This window comes from Diceros bicornis, chromosome 7 (genome assembly GCF_020826845.1).
Source record: "Diceros bicornis minor isolate mBicDic1 chromosome 7, mDicBic1.mat.cur, whole genome shotgun sequence".
Lineage (NCBI taxonomy): Eukaryota > Metazoa > Chordata > Mammalia > Perissodactyla > Rhinocerotidae > Diceros > Diceros bicornis.
The window spans coordinates 57,266,577-57,287,398 of NC_080746.1; the positions used below are offsets into that span (position 1 = coordinate 57,266,577).

The window sequence follows — 20,822 nt, forward strand, 5'->3', positions numbered from 1 at the left end:
GGGGCGGGCTAATAGAGGTGGTAGGAGCTGGGGGTAAAGGGCTTGGCATGGGTTGAGACCTGAGCTTGAAGTGGGCGTTTGCCATTTGGTGGTGGTGGAATTTGTGGGGACTTATGGAATAGCGTGGGTTAGGAGAGCAAAGGAGGCAGAATTTGGGGTTTTCCTAGGGAGTGCTTATGGAGGTTGGAACAGGAGCTGGCAGGGGTGGGACTTTCAATGAGGGGAGCATGATGGTGAGCTGGCAGGAGGGGGGTAAATTAGAAGTTAGGCCCAAAATGGGCAGACAAGGATTGAAACTGGGGGAGAGGGCTCAGTGAGATGGGATTTAGAGTGATCGTAGAACCATGGGAAGGGGCATGGCACTCCCTGGATGCAGGGTCAAGGCAGAGGGCACAGAAGATGCCACTGCGCTGGACTCACTGAAAGACTAGTGGCAGGTGGTGAGAAAGGTTGGGGGATGGGATCTTGAAGCAAATGTTCCTTGGCTAAGGTGGCAGCGGGAGTTTTGGAGAAGGAATGTCTGAGATGAACTGGTGGGACTGGAGAGGTGGTTGCTAATGGTGAAGTGGCAGAGAGGCTATTTAAGGGGTGGGAGACATGGAGTTGTTGGTATGGATGGGGCAGAGAAGATGGAGAGGGACAGTGAGCAGTGCTGGGAAGAGGTGGATTGGATGATTCTGGAGAGGGTGGATTGGGGTGGCCTCCATGAGATACAAGAGGGTTGGAGGTTGGACTTAAATGGACAGCTCTGGAGGCTGTGGTTGGGGGAGGGGCGGTAACAGAGGGGACTGCAGGGGAGAGAAGGTACGTTGAAGATTCCTAGAGGACGTCTTTGGCTGTTAGTTTAATCTTTTTGTTTGTTTCATTTATATTAGTATCATATTCGGAAGTAAATCAAAGGGTAAAGGGTAAAGTTCAGAGTGGCTGCAGTTAAGGTAGAATTAAGGAGGGGAGGGTGTCTTCTTTCATTCGTATATCATAAAAAGAAAGTTTTTTTTTTAAACTTTCCCACTCCTAAACTAAAGGTGGGGAAGATGAAGCTGGAATGTGATAGATATCTTTCTCTGTGATGTCTCTAGCTTCTCCTTTCTGCCCTCTTGCTGGTGCATTTAAAAATTAGTTCTGGAATTTGGAGTTAAATAGATTTGATGAGCTTGAGGTAGTTAAGGGAGCATGCCTTGCTTGAGAACCGATGAATGAGACTGAAAAATATGAGGCTGAATTTATTTCCTAGTCAGGCAACGTGCATGTGTGCAGAAAGAGCTTAGGGCTTTTTTTTTTTCCTCCTCTTAAAATTGATTGCTTAAAGACTCCATTTATTGGTGTCCTGGTTTGCAAGGCAATTAGGCCCATCATTGTATTGCAGGCTAATAATCCTGAGATGAATCTTGGCACCATCGCTTTATGTAAACAGAGAGAAAACAGGAAATATGGAAATGTCATAAATATTCATTGGTGAGATGGTTTGGTATTGATGGAGTTTTTCATTTGATTCTCTTTGATAAGATTTAAAGTAATTGGACTGTATTTCTGTAGATTGAATTTTCTTTGAAAATAATTCAGGTGGTCAGAATTCTGTCAGATGTGGATAAATAAAGCATATAGAATCATTTTTTAATTTTTTTAGGGGATGATGTTGATGTAGGCACATTGCATTAACTACAGAAACAATATCTCCATCTATTCATCAGAAATTTTGTTTAAAGCTTATTGATATGCTCATTCTCATGGCAGAATGGTGATGCTGGAAGGTAGAGAGGGGTGTGAACAGAGGAAACATCTGTAGGGAAACAGTTTTCGAGACTCAATTAGATTAACTATGATATGTTAAACATGAAGTGGCTGTTGATTAGAGCTCAGACTGAGAAAAATTGGGGAGGGATATAAAGAGGATAACATTGGCACCAGTAGGATCAAAATAATTCTATTTTTGTTCAAGCTTCAGAGTTGAGCTCATAAACAAACCACTTTCCTTGGCTTTCACAGTTGAGCACATAAAAATACCCAATATTTAGAATTTTTTTTTTTTATAGTTCCCAAATGGGCAGAATGATGGAAGGTTGGACTTATCCTTGGAATTGAAAGTGTTTTGTTATGAGGAAGCTTTCTGTATTACAATAAAAATCAGGTTTGAGCAGTTACCTGTAATTTGATGAGAGTGTAATCTAACTAATGCAAGCAATTCTCCTCATAACTTTACTCTGGTGTCCAGACATTTCTTTTGTGGATCTGCAGGCTTGATCTAGAGGTGGGATATTTATATTAAAGCCCTAGCTTTTGAAAGCTCAAAATGAAAAGTAATCGCCTGGGAGAAGTGTCTTGGTGGATTTTTTTCCTCTCCTCACAGCTGTGGTCACCTGTGCAGCAGAAATGTATATAAAGTGTTTTTACTATCTTTACCTCATTTGATTCTCCCAATGTTCTGATGAGAAGGGGAGAGCAGATGGAGGTATTGGTAGACAGGTACCTTGATAGAATGAATAGCCTGTGAATTTAGGGGTCAAGAGTCCTGGGTTCAAATCCCCATCCTACCACTTGATAGCTGAGTGAGTTCAAGAAAGTCATTAAAAACCTTTCACACTTAGTAGTAATGATTGCAGAACGTTGTGAATCTACCTACTTCCACTGAATTGTACACTTGAATATGGTTAAAAATGGGAAAAACACAAAAAAAACTTTCATACTTTACAAGGCTGTCAGGGGGAACAAATCAGTTCATGTCCTGAAATAACTTTATGTCCTGAAAACACTGTACATACAGGGAATAATTGTTCAATATTTATTTACCTATTGCATGCTAAGTGCCAGAGGAAATGAAAATGAACAAAAAGCAGTTGTCAAGGAGCTTTCAGTGTCGTGGGAGGGATAGACGATTTAAATATAGTGAGAGAAGTGAGGCAGAACTAATGTGGTGAAGAGTGTGGGTTCTGAAGTCTGTCCACCATTTACTCCTAGCTGTGTGACCATGGCACAATGGTCTCATCTGTAAAGTGGGCATAAAAGAACTAATCTCATATGGTTGTTTTGAGGATTAAACAAAATAATCCATGGAAAGCATTTAACACAGTGTGTTACATAGTATACATTAAAAAATATTAGTTGTTGCCATTATTTTTAGATAGAAAGAGACTAGTAGAATGTGAATAGCCTTGTGTGTCCTACCATTGAGTTGTTAGTGTTATGATGTTCTATTATTTATTAAGAAGGTATTACTTTGTATTATCATCTGGCAGTTTATTTGCATATTTGCATGTTTATGCTGTAGTCTAGGAACTTTAAACAGTAAAGTACTAAACATATGTTAGCTCTTAGCTTCCTCATCTATAAAATAAGAAGAAACACTGCTCTGAGAGGTTAAATGACTTGCTTAAGGTTACACAAGTCAATAAGTGAAAGTCTGAGTTACAGCCCCCAAATTCTGATTCCTCAACCCTGTTTATATCTTCTTTTTAAATTGCGACATAAGCCATATGTATAAAAATGCATGTAACATAAATCTTCAATTTAAAGAATGATAACAAATTGAAGACAAGTTTTTGCTACTTAGCTTAACAAAAAGGAGATTTCTAGTACCTTTAAAGCCTGTTTGATTTCCTGCTTAATTGAATCTCCTCTCTCCCTCAGAGGTGACCACTTTCTTGAATTTTGTGTGAATCATTCTCTTGCTTTTCTTTATGGTTTTACCAAACAAGTGCATATCCTAAACAATATGTTTTTTACCTTTGCAACTTTATGTAAATAGAATCATAGTGTAAGTATTCTTCTGTGACTTGCTTTATTCTTATTTATTATTATTTTTTAACTTTAAAAGAGCTTTATTTCTTCCACCACTAAAATAACATATGCTAATGGTAGAAATTGGAAATTACAAAAATGTAAAAGGAAGCAAAATTATTGTCTACAGTCCCATTACCCAGCAACGCTTCTTATTTATATGTATATAAATATGTATGTAAATATATATATTCTTCAGTATATGTGTGTATGCATGCGTGTATATACATACATATACGGATAGTCTAGATAGCAAGAGGAAGCCAGTTTGCATTTATGGATGATCAGATTGTCCAGATGTGGATCAATCATACTTGGAAATAGGAATGGGGGGGTGTTAGCTGCCTTTGTGAGCTGTGAAAGAGCACTGACTTAGAGCTTTTTTCTCATTGGCAGGAGTTCTTTATTTACTAGATACTATTTCTTTGTTGTACTAGCTTAGAGCTTCATGTTATGTTTTGGCAAGTCAGTTAACTCTTTTGGTCAGAAATTTTTTGTGCGTCTTTCTTTTTGCAGAAAGGCAGCCTGGTACGTTGGTCCTCACCTGACTGTGTGTGAGGGTCTGTCATCTGATTTACAGAGCATACCGTGAATAGGAAATCCGGAGTTATGGGTATCAGAAGCTTAGCAACCTAAACACCAAGAATTTTTTGTCTAAGAGATTTGAAATCCAAATTCATTAATAATATGTTGCAGCTTCTATTTATCTGTAAAATGGGGCTCAAATGAGATAATGAATGTGAAAATACTTTTTTAAACTGTAAGGGACTGGGGCCGGCGCTGTGTCGTAGTGGTTAAGTGCACGCGCTCCGCTGCTGGCGGCCTGGGTTCAGATCCCGGGCACACACCGATGCACGGCTTGTCAGGCCGTGAATGCACCGCTTATCAGGCCATGCTGTGGCAAAAATCGAGACGCTAGGGCTGGCCCCGTGGTGTAGCGGTTAAGTGCATGTGTTCCGCTGCTGGCTGCCCAGGTTTGGATCCAGGGCGTGCACCGATGCACCGCTTGTCAGGCCATGCTGTGGCAGCATCCCGTATAAAGTGGAGGAAGATAGGCACAGATGTTAGCCCAGGGCCAGTCTTCCTCAGCAAGAAGAGGAGGATTGGCATGGATGTTAGCTCAGGGCTGGTTTTCCTCACACACACACACACACACACAAAAAAAACAAAAAACTGTAAAGGACTATTTAAATCTTAGTGTTTTTTTTTTCCCCCCTAGTTTACAAAACTGAAATCCAGGCACCGTACACAGAGGTAAAAAGCTTGTTGTATTTGGTTTATTGCGTTTCTGAAGGGTTCTTCTGCCGGTGGAGGAGGAATACATGAACATCAGTTTGCACTTTCTCCTGTGAAACTTGAAGATTGTTGGATATAGTGGGACAGAGAAGGTGCTAGAGGACTTTCTCCTGGTAAATTTATGGGACCTGGTTCCACATTAACTGTGCTGGCTAGCTCAAAATGAAACAATTGAGGCTTTATTGAAGTGGAGAATGCAGTATATAATGTTTGCTTGTCATTATCCTGACAGATATAGTCATTTCCTTCTTAGTTTTCTACCTGTAACTTATTCCAGAGATGGAGTAGTAAAGTGAGATGAATTATTTTTGCGTATGTAAGGAGAGATAATACTCCATTATTGGGTGGTTGTATGCATTAAATGACATAAGAAGGACAAAGAACCTGGAACACTGACTGGCACATGTATAATTGGTTCTTAATGTAGTAGCTGCTACTATTATTATTTTTATTTTACTTATGAATTGTTTAGAGCTAATTTTTCCTCCAGGTTGTTCTTTTGGTATTCAGTATTCTCCTGGGATACATCTCCCCTCACTCATTTTACATTTGGATTATTCATTTATTTTAATATTATCATAAGTATAGCAAAACAAAGAACATAAATCCACAACTGCAACACGTTCCAAGGCCAAGGAGCTAGTAGTCTTGTGGGTGACAGATATGTGTAAGACGTCTGTTCAACAAATATCTGTTGAGTGATTATTAGATGGCAGTAAGGGAGTGCTGGGCATACAGGATACAAAAATTAAAATTCCCCGCTCTTAAGGAGATTATAGTCAATCTAGTGGGGAGACAGACATGTCACACATAACTGTAGTGCAGTGCGATAAATTCTACAGTGGAGGCATGGATGGGGGCATGGGGAAGGTGGAGGTTGGCATGGCCTAATCTGCCTGGGGGAGTAGGGAAGAGAGAGATGCTTGGAGGAGTTAATGCTTGAGCTGAGACCTGAAGGATATGTGAACATGCTGGAGAAGGAGTAATTAAGAATGGCTCATTGATGTCAACAGCACAATCTTCCTTGATTGTTCCCTCCTTGTGTTCTTTTTTTTTTTTTTTTTGTGAGGAAGATCAGCCCTGAGCTAACATCCATGCTAATCCTCCCCTTTTTGCTGAGGAAGACCGGCTCTGAGCTAACATCTATTGCCAATCCTCCTCCTTCCCTCCCCCCCCCCAAAGCCCCAGTAGATAGTTGTGTGTCATAGTTGCACATCCTTCTAGTTGCTGTATGTGGGATGCGGCCTCAGCATGGCCCGACAAGCGGTGTGTCGGTGCGCACCTGGGATCCGAACCTGGGCCGCCAGTAGCTGAGCACGCGCACTTAACCGCTAAGCCAGGGGGCCGGCCCCCTCCTTGTGTTCTTGTAGGCCTTAGTTTGTACCTCTTTTTAAGGCCTTTCTAGCATGTATACCTGCTGTAAAACCAAATAAGCGAATCCCCAAATATTCTGTACTGTCATGCTCCTGTTCTTTCCATATGCTGTGCCTTCCACCTGAAAAGCCCTCTCCCTACTGAATTCCTTTATCTTTACTTTGTCCCTTAGATGAGATGTCCTAATGAACATATTTCACGTTGTTTGCTCTTTCCAGTTTGTTGTTTAGCAGGAAGAGATTTTTGAAGCTATTGAAACTAGCTGATTTTTTTTTTTTTTTTTTTTGTGGAGATCAGCCCTGTGCTAACATCTGCCAATCCTCCTCTTTTTTTTGCTGAGGAAGACTGGCCCTGGGCTAACATCCATGCGCATCTTCCTCCACTCTATATGGGACACCGCCACAGCATGGCTTGACAAGCAGTGCGTCGGTGCGCGCCCAGGATCCGAACCTGCGAACCCCGGGCCGCCGCGGCGGAGGGTGCGCTCTTAACCGCTTGCGCCACCGGGCAGGCCCAAAACTAGCTGATGTTTAAGAAGAGATCTTTATTGTTTCTGCTTTCTCAGTAAATGTTGATGTTCCCTACAGTTGGTTCCTTGGCTCACTGGACTTGTTAAGATTCTTTCCATGAGTACTTTGCCCACTCTATTAGTTTTAACTACTACTTATACGCTGATGACTCTCAATCTCTATGTCCAGCTCAGAGTTCTCTCCTGAGCTCCAGACTTGTATATCTCACTGGCTACTTGCTACCCACATTCATCCATTTCAATGATCCTCAAATTCAATAGGTCCAAAACTGAGCTCATTTTCCCCATCTACTTCTTCTGACCTCCCCCAGTTTGTACCCCCTCCTACACAAAAAGTTAAAATTATCTCTTCCTGTAGTTTTGTCCTAACTTAAAGGTACTGCCATCCAACCAGTAACTCAAGATATGAATCTGTGCCATTAATCTTTTCTTCTCCCTTATCTCTCATAGCCAAAAATAAATCTTTTTAAATGTTTCTGGGGCTGGCCCCGTGGCTTAGCGGTTAAGTGCGCATGCTCTGCTACTGGCAGCCCGGGTTCGGATCCTGGGTGCGCACTGATGCACCGCTTCTCCGGCCATGCTCAGGCCGTGTCCCACATACAGCAACTAGAAGGATGTGCAACTATGACGTACAACTATCTACTGGCGCTTTTGGGGAAAAAAAAATTAAAAATTAAATATTTCTGGGATTCATCTCCCCTTTTCCTACTATTAACACCTTAGTTCAGACCCTAAACTCACCTGGACAAGTGCTGCAGCTTTCTAACTGGTTTCTGTATCACCTATCTAGTAAACTTATCTTTCACCCAGCAGCCAGAGCATCTACCCAATAGGTGCATATGTCCAAGTCACTCCCCTGCTTAAATCCCTTCATTGGCTCTCAAGTGTAAGCTCCTTAGCATGACTTATTAGAGCTTCTATGACCTATCCCTATGTGCTCCTCCTGCCTGATCTCCCATCACCAGTAATACTGAGCAGTATGTAGTTTCTACAGATAATCTTGCAGTTTCATACTTTTGCTTATGCTGTTTCTCCTTTTATTTATCCCTCTGGGTTGAGTGCATCTCCCCTAAGAAACCGTTCAGAATCCTTAAGGGTGTCATAAGTGTCCTCATTTTGTTCACAAGGAACAACCAGTGCATGCCTCTGTTATAGTACTTGCCCTGTTTTAGGAAAACTAACTGTTTCTGTCTGCTTCTTCACTTAACTGTAATTTTCTTGGGGGCAGGGACTGTTGCTAGTCATCTTTATAGTCCTTGCTCTTGGAGGGTGCCTTGCAAGTAGTGAATGATTGGTTTTTGAACTGAACCTAGTAAGGATAGATGACAAACCAATAGTATGATGTTCTAATGAGGAGTAAGGTGATACTTGTTTTTCCAGATGTAGGTTTTTATTTATTTAGAATGGAATTTAGAATTTAATTGGATTGATAAAGGCTTTGATGATGATGATGATGTAGCACAAAGTTCAAAAGTAGAAGACAGCAAGATGGTATGCTTAGGGGTTGGCAAATGCTTTCCGTAAAAAATATTTTAGGCTTAGTGAGCCACATATAGTCTCTGTTATTTCTTCTTCTTTTTCTCCTCCTTCTCCTCTTCCTTTCCCTTCGCATCTTCCCCCTCCTTCCCTCCTCCTACGTTTCATTCTTAGCTCACAGGCCGTACAAAAACAGGCCATGCATCTGCCATAGCTTAACCATCCCTGGTGTGTTATCAGAAATCAAATTTGAAGTTGTAGAATATTGAAGAGCAAAGAGACTAAAGCAAGTTCATATTTCTTGTTCTATTTTTTGTAAAATTTAGTTCCTTGGGCAATTATGCATATCTTTAGAAAACAATTGTACAGAATCTTTTTTGTCAAACTACTCTGTTTATCTAAAGGTTTAACATTTTATTAAATGAGCCATTGATCTCTGCATGAAGATGCTCTAAGAACACCTTGGTTTACAAAGCTCCAATACAACTCCGCCTTCTCCCCTATTTAGACAGCTGTCTGGGCCTTTTCAGAATATGCCTTTTTTTTTTTTTTTTTTTTTTTTTGGTGAGGAAGCTTGGCCCTGAGCTAACATCTGTTGCCAGTCTTCCTCCATTTTTTTGTATGTGGGACACTGCCACAGCATGGCTTAATGAGCAGTGCGTAGGTCTGCACCCGGGATCCAAACCTGTGAGCCCTGGGCCGCCGAAGTGCAGCATGTGAACTTAACCACTATGCCACCGGGCCGGCCTCCAGAATATGCCTTTTTTATGATGATACAGATTGTGCTTTTTCTTAGATACTGACATTTTGAAGGAACCTGGGCTGATATATTTTTCACAGTAAACTTCAATCCTTGGCTGACTCGAGATTCTGATCTTAATTTGCCTTTTGATCATGTCCTTCAAGCTTGACAGTTTCTGCTGATGCCCATATTTTCTAGCCTCTGCTTTATAATTTTTCTACTTATCCTAGTTTTCGAATGTGTTCTCCTCCCTCTTTTATTTTGAGTTGATAGCAAAAATCCCTATCTGTAAATAAAGTTACACTATTTATACTTCTGCAAATATAATTATACTATTTTATTTGATCTACAGTGCATAGTTTGGTCATGTTGCATTATTTTGATTTTAAGGATGAAGAAATCAAGACCTAAGAGGGTAATTTGTCTCAGTCCTTAGGATTGGAAGAGGATGAGGATGAAAAGACAAAGAGACCTAATATTTGAGTATCTGTGGTAGGCAATATGCTGGGTGCTTTCTCTCCCTTATATAATTTAATCCTCACACTTATACTTTATAGGGTATTATGCCCATTTTACAGAAGAGGAAACTGAAGCAACTGAGGCCTGTGGGTTAAGTAGCTTGTATTTGGTTACATAACTAGTAAGAGAAGAGAAGCTTGTATTAAAAACCTGATCTGCCTTGCTCCAAAGCTCTTGTTCTTTTTACTGTACTGTATATAAAGCTCCCTGGTTTTAAACTCTTAGATCAGTATTTTTCAACCTACTTGACAAGTAGTATCTCGGCTACACATTATAATGACCTGAGGATCTTTTTTGTTTTTAAAAAAAAAAAGACATGCCCTGGGTCTACCCCAACCAGTGCTAACAGAACTTCTGTAGGTGAGCCTAAGGCAGGTGTGTATATGGGTGTACGTTTATATAGAAAATATAAATTAAAAAGAAATTGTATTGGGGTATATATAACATATTTAGAAAAAAGTGTAACCAGCCCTCAGATCAAGAAAGGGAACGTTACCCCTTCCTCCAAGGTAACCAATATTCTGACTTCCAATACCATAGATTATTTTTACCTGTTTATGAAGTTAGTTAAGGTATGACTGGCTTTTTGTGCTCAACTTTGTTTGTGAGATTCATTTATGTTTTTGTGTGTAGCTATGGTTTCTTCTTGCTCATTGCTATATAGTAATAGTTCTCAAACATTTTGGTGTCTTCACTCTTACTAATTATTGAAGACCCCAAAGAGCTTTTGTTTGTGGGTTATATCTATCAATATTTACTGTATTAAAAATTAAAACTGTGAAATTTTAAAAGTATTGATTTATTTAAAAAATGAACCTATTAAATGTTAACATATTTTTATGAAAATAACTATTTTATTCTAAACTAAAAATATTAGAAGAGGGCCGGCCCTGTAGCTTAGCGGTTAAGTGCGCGTGCTCCGCTACTGGTGGCCTGGGTTCAGATCCCGGGTGCGCACTGATGGACTGCTTGTCCGGCCATGCTGAGGCCGCGTCCCACATACAGCAACTAGAAAGATGTGCAACTATGACATACAGCGATCTACTGGGGCTTTGGGGAAAAAAAGGAGGAGGACTGGCAATAGATGTTAGCTCAGAGCCAGTCTTCCTCAGCAAAAAAAGAGGAGGATTAGCATGGATGTTAGCTCAGGGCTGATCTTCCTCACACACACACACAAAAAAAATTAGAAGAATAATATTTTACATTTTTCCAAATCTCTTTACTTTCCGACTGGATACATATCTACTTCTACATTCAATCTGTTGCAATTGGTTGTTTTGTTTGTAGTATATAAAGAAAATCCAGTCCCACAAATATACATGGCTGGAAAAGGGAGGAATGTTTTAATTGCCTTTTTAGCTAATTATGGATATTCTTTTTTGATACTACGCCAAAACTTGACAACTGGTAGTTTCTTAAAGGTCCATTGCCTTGTGGAATCTGAAACCATATCAGTGAGCTTTTCACACTCTGTTACATTAAAATCCATTGGTCTGTTTTGTACTTTGAATGGATCTTCTACCTGTGCATGATTTTGTAGCATCATGCATTGGTCATTTGGAAAATATTGGTTCACTGAGTTACACAGATCTTCTAAATATTGACACATTCTATTATACAATGTCAAAAAATCACATTTGTTAATATCACCACCAATCTCACCAGACAAGCCTTTCCTAATTTTCACTTGAAAGCTCAAATTTTATCGTTGGCAACAAATACTGACAGTTGTTTTCTTGAAGTGACAGTCTCACATTGTTCATTTTTGAAAAAAATGTCTGCCAGACATCCAAGTCTGAATAATCATAGTTTGTCTGCCAGTCGTTCTTTCTAAAAATGGTGTTTCATGAAAAAAGCAGCTAGTTCAGCTTGCAACTCAGTTGCACAAGCACGTTAGTGCTTTTCCTTGAGACAACTCTTGTACTTTGGTATGCAGGAGAAGTGCTTTATGTGTACTTCCCATTTCGTCACAGAATGTTAAAAAGATGCATAGTTAGGGTTGAGATTCAATAAAATTAATAATTTTTGTGGCTTCGTCAAGAACATCCTTTAGTGAAACTGAAACTAGCTCTTTTTTTTTTTTTTTTTGGCGTGGCTGTGAAGAATGCAATGACACTATTCTAGTTTGGTGTCACTGTCTTGATTCAATACAAGATGGTATATTTTTATTTATTAGTATGATTATGTTTCTAAGCTTTACTTATTTCTTATTGGGAAAATAGGTGGTTTTGTTAAACCTTTACTAAAAATACTGTTTTGAAAACCAGCATGAATGCAGTTGGTTTTTCCTTGGCTTAGTAGAACCAAAACACTTTAGTGTTGAGTGAGCAGTTTTACAACTTTGTCAGGATGTTAGAAAATCACTGGGTTTGTTGCTTGCTTTTCACCACCTTGTGGTGAAGGAAAAGTATAAAGTGGCCTTTAGAGAACAGTGTATAGCTGTGCATAAAAGTGGTTCTCTAGGTGTATTTAGTCTTCCTACCCAACCTGGAGCATTTGCAGTAGAAAAAGAAAAAGATGCAGATAAAGCCACAGCCAAGTAATCCTGTTGTGTAATGACTTTGGTTTTTCATTGTGTTGGGCAGAGAAGAAGGGAGGAGGTAGGCTAGACAAGTTATAGTACTGAGCATTATTTAACCTTTCAGCAGCACCCTTATCAGCCTGGAACCTTAGTTCTGGGGGAGAAGAGAATTAACATTCATTTTGCCTGTATTGTGCTAGGCCCTGTATGTGTGTTATCTTATTTAAACTCACAATTATCCTGTAGAGTGGTCATAGTTATTTTATTTTACACATGAGAAAACTTAGGCTCAGAGACACAGAGCCTGCTCGGGGGCCCGCCAGCCAGTAAGTGACTCGGGTGGGATTTATCGCCAGATTTTTCTTCCTCCAAAGCCTATAGCTGTGCTATCTTCCAAGGACAGTGTCTCACTGATTATTTGTGTCTTCTTGATACCTGGAACATAGTAGGGCTTAGTACATTTTTGTTGAATAATTGAGTCAGTGCTAAATGAGTGAACGAGTTTTTACAGGTCTTAGGATGTAACCTGACACGTCTGGGTGGCTATATGGATTGGTGCTACCAAGTTAGTACACTAGGGTCTGGTCACCATTTGTTGCTATGGGGAAAGGGTCAATCTTCTTAATGATAAACTCTATAAAACTATTTAATTGGGATATTTAGGAATCGAGGAGATCTAATGGGATGAATTTTCCTTAGATTGCTAATGATCTCTTCAGATAGGTAATACATCTATTTTGCCCTGGCATTCCCCCTTAGTAGCTAAGAGACCTTGGGCAAGTTACCTCACTTTTTTGTGCCACATTTTTTTAATTTTTGAAGAGGGAAGGGCAATAATAATAGTACATAATTTTGAATTAGTTGTGAGGATTGAAGGAGATAATTCATATAAAGAACTTACCACAATGTTTGGCATATATTAATTACTCAATAAATGGAAGCTGTTGTTTATATTATCCTTCTAGAGTGAAGTGTGGGATTTAATGTGACTTTTAGCATATGAAGAAGGAAAAATGTTGTGGCTTTTAAAGCATTTTTATTAGAGAAATAAAGCACTGAATTTATTGGTTTTTGTATTTTGTATTTGTTCTGTGATTGTAGTTTACTTGGTCTTCCTGGCAATGAAGCTCTAATTTTGGCTGTTTGCCTAGATTTCTTGGTGAACCAAAGCAGGTATGGTAATGGCCTTTGAGTCTCGGTCAACTTTTTAAATTTTGTAGTCTAGCTGAAATAGGTTGGATTGTTCTGGAGAGTTCACTGAGGTTAATAGTTCTTTCTAAATTAAAAATGTCAGTGAATGTGAGAAACACCCCTTTCTAAATTTTTTTTTTTGGTGAGGAGGATCAGCCCTGAGCTAACATCTGATGCCAATCCTTCTCTTTTTGCTGAGAAGGATTGGCCCTGAGCTAACATCCGTGCCCATCTTCCTCTACTTTATATGGGATGCCACCACAGCACGGCTTGACAAGCGGTGCGTTGGTGTGCGCCTGGGATCCGAACCTGCGAAACCTGGGCTTCCGAAGCAGAGCGCGCGCACTTAACTGCTGTGCCACCGGTCCGGCCCCCTAAATTTTTTCTAACTGTAGCAGTCCTCACTGAGGGGATCCAATATTTCTCCATAGTACCCTGCCCTAGAACCAAAGGAGGAGTGTGTTTTTTGAATTTTTCTGCATTTATTTATGTTGGTGGTAATATTATCCATATTTTTGAGATTTATGGCTTTGACAGTACATTTTGATCAGGCTGTGGAGTTATAGAGAGGGAAAACCATCTATCCATTCTCAATGAGCATATCTGAAGGCCTGCCTGCCCTTCAGCCAGGTGTCAGTGTAGGTACACTGTCTTCTAGAAAGGAGTTAGCATGAAACTCTTGAATACTTAAAACCTTTGAGAGGAGGTCTAGGTTCCCTAGTATGTGCATAAGGCGGTTAGTTCAGTATCCTCTGCCTAACGCCCTCTCCAGTGTCATTCATTGTTTGTCTCTCCTCCCAGCTTGCACATTTTACTTCTCGTACTAATGAAGTATACATTGTACTGTGTTTGCAGTTTTCCAGATGTGGCATGCCTCTTGTTTCAGTGTCTTTGCACATGCTCCTCTTTGGGCCTAGACATCTCTTTGTAACTCTTAATTGGTTTAACTCCTACTCAGCCTTTAAGATTCAGCCTGGGAGTTAACCTTTTACAGAAAGCTTTCCTTTCTTTCCCAGGTTGGGATTGGGTACCCCATCTCTGGGTTGCCCTCATTGTAATTATCCATGTATTTATTATTTATTGGTCTCCTTCACTTGCAGTGGGCATGGATTGTATCTGATCATCCTTTTATTTTCAAGAGCCCATTTTTGGGCCTTGCACAGAATAGGCATCAGTAAGTTCTTGTTGAGTGAATCCATAGTTTCATGCTGGTCCATTAGCAGCTATAATTTCCCAACCAGTTGACGTTACTCCATGTTGTTCTAGGCTGAGTTTTAGTAGAATGGCTTTTCTGTTGTGGCATCTCCCCCTGCTTCCCCTTGTGTTGTCTCCACTACACTTCAGTCCACTCTCATGTAGCTTTTCTCTATTCTTCGCCCATAACTGGGTCAGTGGAGCTATGTACGCAGTAGACGTGTAGAGACCCAGAAAGAACTTGATTTGTGACAGACCCTGGAATCTCTCTTGGAATGAATGAAGGTCACAGTGGTAAATGGAGAAGTTGGGACCTTATGATTGCTTTTCTGATCAATTTTAACTTTTATAATTTTATTTATTTATTTATTTTCCCCCCAAAGCCCCAGCAGACAGCTGTATGTCATAGGTGCACATCCTTCTAGTTGCTGTATGTGGGACGTGGCCTCAGCATGGCCGGAGAAGCGGTGCGTCGGTGTGCGCCCGGGATTCGAACCCAGGCCGCCAGCAGTGGAGCACGCGCACTCAACCGCTAAGCCACGGGGCCGGCCCATTAACCTTTAGATAACATAAAACAAATGCTCCAAAGCCACATTTCATCAGTCCTCTGCTTGTGCATTTGACTTTTTGAACCTAAATATAGGATTTGACTTATCTGTTAGGGTGGTGAGATGACTGAGACTTTAAGAAATGCGGGGTTTTTATGACTGCCGTATTAAGCCCTTAGTAGTTCCTGACAGGTGATTTAAATTATGGCTTCCAAAAAATATTTTGCTTCTTAGAGTCTTAGTAGCAGGCAAAAATAATCATTTATGCATGCATTCATTTAGTTAACATGAGCATCAGGCTCTGTGCTACGTAGGTTCTGATGGTACGCAGAGATGAGTGAGATGTGGTCTCTGTCTCCAGGGAGCTCCCAGGTGCAAGGGAGACAGTGTAAACAAATTATTACAGTTCAGTGTGTGTAGATGCTGTAAAATAACTAGCAGAGAGGAAGGTGTTAATACCTTTTTCAGGGAAGAGTTCTTGGAGGAGTAGACACATGAGCTTATTTCTGAAAGAAGACTAGGTCTTGTGTGTGGAAGATTCTGGATGTAGAGTCAGAACCTCTGGATTTGAACTGCAGCTCAACCACTTACTAGCTGTCTGACTGGGGGCAAGTTGTTTAAGCACTCTGAATCTCAGTTTTTTCCCCTGTAAAGTGGGGATAATCATGTTCATATCTATCTTTGAAAGCTGTGAGGATTTAATACATGTGAAAGAACTTCGTAAATGTGTGATACAAATATTATATCCTGGTTTTTGTTTTTTACTTATTCATTGATAATAGTATTTTGACAGATTAGAGCATCAGTTTTCTTACCCAAACCAGAAATAAGTGAGAAAAAGATTGGGTATATTAGTGTGTAGATGTCATTTATGAAGTGCTGGATGTCATTTATGAAGTGCTAACACTGTAAGCATCATGAATTAGGACAAAGAATCTTTAAGTCCAGAATTCATGAAACTTTTGTTCTGTGCTATTGTGGGAGATACTGCTTAAGATGCTTCAAGAGTGGTCTCTGAAAAAACATTGAGTGTGGTTCTGAGTGGCTTGGATGGCAACAAGCTGAACTGGAAAGAGCTCCATTTCTTGTCAGAAGACTTAACATCTGTGCCACCATTGAAGGTTATTTAATGTTTCAGAGTTGCATTTTCCCCAACAGTAAGGCAGAGAAAAATAACGGTTACTTTGCAGACTGAGATTTAGGGATAAATTGGGTAAAGTGCACACCACTAGCCTTAATCAGTTAAAAGTTTAATTTGTAGAATAGTTAATAAAAATTTTTCCTTTCAATACAATAGACTTCTTTAGAGAAGCTTGCTTTGAAGAATAGAGTATTCTATCTTTTATACTATACTATAACACTGATAGTATTTTACTTCCTTTTTCAAGTTTATTCCTCAGAATAATTTTGCAAGGTGAGTTTAAATCACAGCTCTTGCACTTACTGGCTGTGTGACCTTCAAAGTTACTTAATTTTTCTATAACTCATTTTATCCATCTATGAGATGGGGATATAGTGATATTTACAGTATAGTCATGCATCACTTAATGACGGGGACACATTCTGAGAATTGCATTGTTAGCCAGTTTCGTTGTTGTGCAAACATCGTAGCATGTGCTTACACAAACCTAGATAGTATAGCCTACTACTACACACCTAGGCTATATGGTACTAATCTTATGAGACCCCATCGTATATGTTGTTCTTCATTGACTGAGATGTCATTATACAGTGCATGACTGTATATAGTTGTTGGGAGGATTAAATGAAATAATTAGATAAAGTGCTTAGTTAGGTATTTGGCATATAGTACAATTTCAATAAATGGTAGCATTGTTATCACTTTTTATAAATGTGGAACTGGATACAGATTTAGCAGCCTGACTAGATTCACTTGTAAGAACCAAGGATGGGATTCAGTCCAGGTTTGTGTGATGCCAAACTCTTTATCCTTTTACCAGGCTACATTTTGTTATTAACATTTCATTTGTATGGAAATGTATTCTGAAGTGCTGTAGAGAGTTCAGAAATAATTTGTTACTCTTAGATACTTTAAACTTCTTTCAGTGATATTTTTCTAATAGTTTACATAAACTCAGAACTAAATTGGTTAGGGAAAGAACTCTTCGGCCTGGCTTCCCTGTGATCAGACACAATGTAGGGACAGATATTCTGGGGTCATGTCAGTGGTTAGTAAAGAGAACAGTGTGTTTTTTCCCCTCCCAAACAGCTTTATTGAGGTAAAATGGACAATAAATGACACAAATTTAATGAGTTTGCTGTTTTGACGTTATGTATACACCTGTGAAACCATCACCACTATTCAGATAGTGAATATATCCATCACCTCCCAAAAGTTTCCTGGTACTCCTATGTAATCCCTTCCTCCTGCTGTCCCTGATCCCTCATCAAAGCAACCATTGATCTGCTTTCTATTGCTATAGATTAAACAATGGTTTTGAAGTCAGCCCAATCAGGGTTCAGATCCCTAGTCTGCCACTGTATTAGTTGGGAGACTTTGGAGAAGTTGTTTCATCTCTCAGCCTAATTTACTCATCTGTAAATTAGGGATTCTATTACCTGCCCAAAGGACCAGGAGGAAGATTGGAACAATGTGTAGAAAGAGCCTAGCATGATGCCTGAAACAGAGCCGGCCTTCAATCCCTGGAAGTCAGTATTACCGTATTACAGCCCAGCTTTCCGTTGGTGGTCCAGAGTATATTTAGGAGTTCAGAGCTCCAAAAATGCTTTTCCTTCACCTGGATCTCATGTCCCCTCCCACTGAATGAGCTTTTAGTGTTCTCGAAACAGGAAAGTTTAGATTTAGGCAGCTTGAGGCCATAAAGGGCTTTCTGGTACTCCTTCCTTCCCTCTCCATGCCCAGTGTTCCACATGCTATTAATTATGAACAGATGTTCTTCATAAATAAGCAAAGAACTCTACAGCAGATTTTGAGTTCTTTATGCCTATGTTTAAGTCTGGCATTGTGATAAAGCTGCATGAGAAATGAGCTTGTAGTCAAAGTTCTGGATTTTGGTTTCCATGCTGCCTTGGGCAAATCATAAAATCTTTCAGAGCCTTAGTTTTCTCGCATATAAAGTTGGGGAGGATCATATCACACAAATCTGTTGAGAAGATTAAAGGAGAATTTTGAAAATGAATTGTATGATGAAGTCATAGTTCATCTACATCAATCATCCCATGACTGCCTTGCAGTGTTAGAAATTTGTAAAAGGTTCAGGTAGCATTTAAATTTGATATCTTAGAGGGTTTTTTAAAAAGTATATTTTATTATGTTTTACTAATAGGTAGCAAAAAAAGTAGAAACCAAAGGTTAAAAGTGCTTAGAATTTAAAGTCAGAGAAGCTTTAATTCAAATCTTAGTTTAGTAGCTGTGTGACCTTGGGCAAGTTATTTAATTTCTCTGAGCCTTAAATTCTTACCTATCAATAAGGGATATCTAGAGAGCCTCCGAGGATTGTTGTGAGGATTAGAAATAATGTGTGTACAATGGTTGGCATATAGCACATACCCAGTGATGCTAGTTTCCTTCCTTCCATTTCCAAAATTGGTAGATTTGTGGAGTTCAGTGAGCTATTACTGAAGGGATTACTTTTGCCTTCCCCATTCCATGATGCAGTTTGGCCCAGGATAGCCATTTAGGTAGTGTCTCAGATTTCCCATTTAAGTCTGAAAATGCAGTTTGAGGTTTGTGATGCCTCAGTTATTGTAAGGGATTTTTTCCCTAATAATGGGAGGAGCTGATGCCATGCTTTTGTACTTTCTTATTAATTCTCATTGCTGTAGCTGGAGGTATGTTGTATTGGGGGAGCCAAGGAAACTGGGGGCCATTTTTTTGTCTCTTCTGGCTGTGTTTATTTGGGTTGGAGAATTGTCGAAAGGTTTCTTGGTGACTAAAGTGGATATGCTGAGTTCAGATTCTTCCTCCTGGGTGAGCCCAGGAACGATGTACTCAGGGGGAAAAACAAATAGGGAAATGTGAGGTAACTGGTGGGTTCTGCTTGTAAAGTTGTCAGGATCTTTGAGATTGGGTGGTGGAGAAGAGTTGATTCTCCGTCCTCTTCCTCCCCTCTGGAGCGTTTACAGCCCAACACAAAGGGAGCTTTAAGATGGAGGTCTGCATTGTAATTTCCTAGAAATTGCTGCTTCTGGTAACCGCTCATTCAGTTTGTACCTCTTTGCTGCAGTGGATGAAACAATGGGGACAATAAAACCATTTATCGGATAGCTGTAGCCTCAATGGGATGTTTGTTTTAATAATGGTATAATTTGCAGGGCTCATAAATTGTGATTTTATTCTCATGGAAATAACTGCCCAGCGGTATGTGGATTCTCAGGTCTCCTGTTGTGGATAATTTCACTAACATTCTGGCTGACAGTTCCCTTTATTCCAGACTTCATTTTAGATTGTTCAGGTTGGTTGGGTAATTAGCCCAGTGCAGAGCCAATTTTCTTTCGTTTGGGGCTGGCAGGTGGTTACTAGGTAACTAGAGGATCTTCTGAACAGGGAAGAAATTCTGCTTAGGGGATTCGAGGCAAAATAACTGAGTTTGGTTTTGATTATCTGGGATATTTTTTAAAGGTTTTGTCTATTCAGTGCCAACATATCTGGATGAAAATAAAATATTTAAGTCATCTGAATATTTATTTTCCATGGTACCAAACATCCCATTATATTTGGAAAATTATATATTTGAGTTTTTAATTTCCATCTACGTGTTTTTGCTGGGAATATCCACAGAGGGCAAAGGATGATAATAGCTACCACGTGCTAGACATTGCCCCAGGTGTTTTAAATACATTATCTCTAAATCTTTAATTAGAACCCTGAGAGGTAGGTATTGTTTCCATTTTACATATGCAGAAACTTAAATTCAGAGAAGTTAAGTAACCAAATTAAGGTACCTCAGCTAATAAGTAGTGGGCAGTTTACCAGATTCAAAGCTCCTGCTAGGTTTTCAATTATAGCGTAAGACGTTCTGAAGATACGTTGAAGTTTCTGTTAAGCTCTTAGATATTACTGCGATTGGCTCAGTAATATATTGTACATGAATTAGTACCTATCATCAGATGCATATATCTCATTGTTCTCCTGTCATCTAATCTTGTATTACAGCAGTAAGGTACATAGAGTATTTTGATTATCTTACCAAAATTAAAGGCCTTCCCGACATACTGTTTTAAGAATTCTTTAAAAGTCACTTTAGGAAGCATGATATAGTCACTGGAAATAGCCTCCGACTTGGAGATTGGGAACTGGGTTTTATTTATTTATTTATTTATTTATTTTTTTAAATAATTTTATTTATTTATTTATTTTTTCCCCCCAAAGCCCCAGTAGATAGTTGTCTGTCATAGCTGCACATCCTTCTAGTTGCTGTATGTGGGACGCGGCCTCAGCATGGCCGGAGAAGCGGTGGGTCAGTGCGCGCCCAGGATCCGAACCCGGGCCGCCAGTAGCGGAGCGCACACACTGAACCACTAAGCCACGGGGCCGGCCCAAGGGAACCGGGTTTTAAAATCTTGGCACTGCCACTTATTGGGTGATCTTGGATAAACATCTTAACCTTCATTGGCTAACTCTTAGCCCTTGGATAAGCCTCATTTTGCTCGTCTGCAATATAGGGGTATGATACC

At 39.7% G+C, this 20,822-nt stretch overlaps 1 protein-coding gene across 2 annotated transcripts in view; it reads left to right on the top strand.

Moving 5' to 3' along the window:
* The window catches only part of FAM168A (family with sequence similarity 168 member A), a 180,274-nt gene that overhangs the window by 903 nt on the left and 158,549 nt on the right, over positions 1-20,822 (top strand). The window lies entirely within an intron of this gene.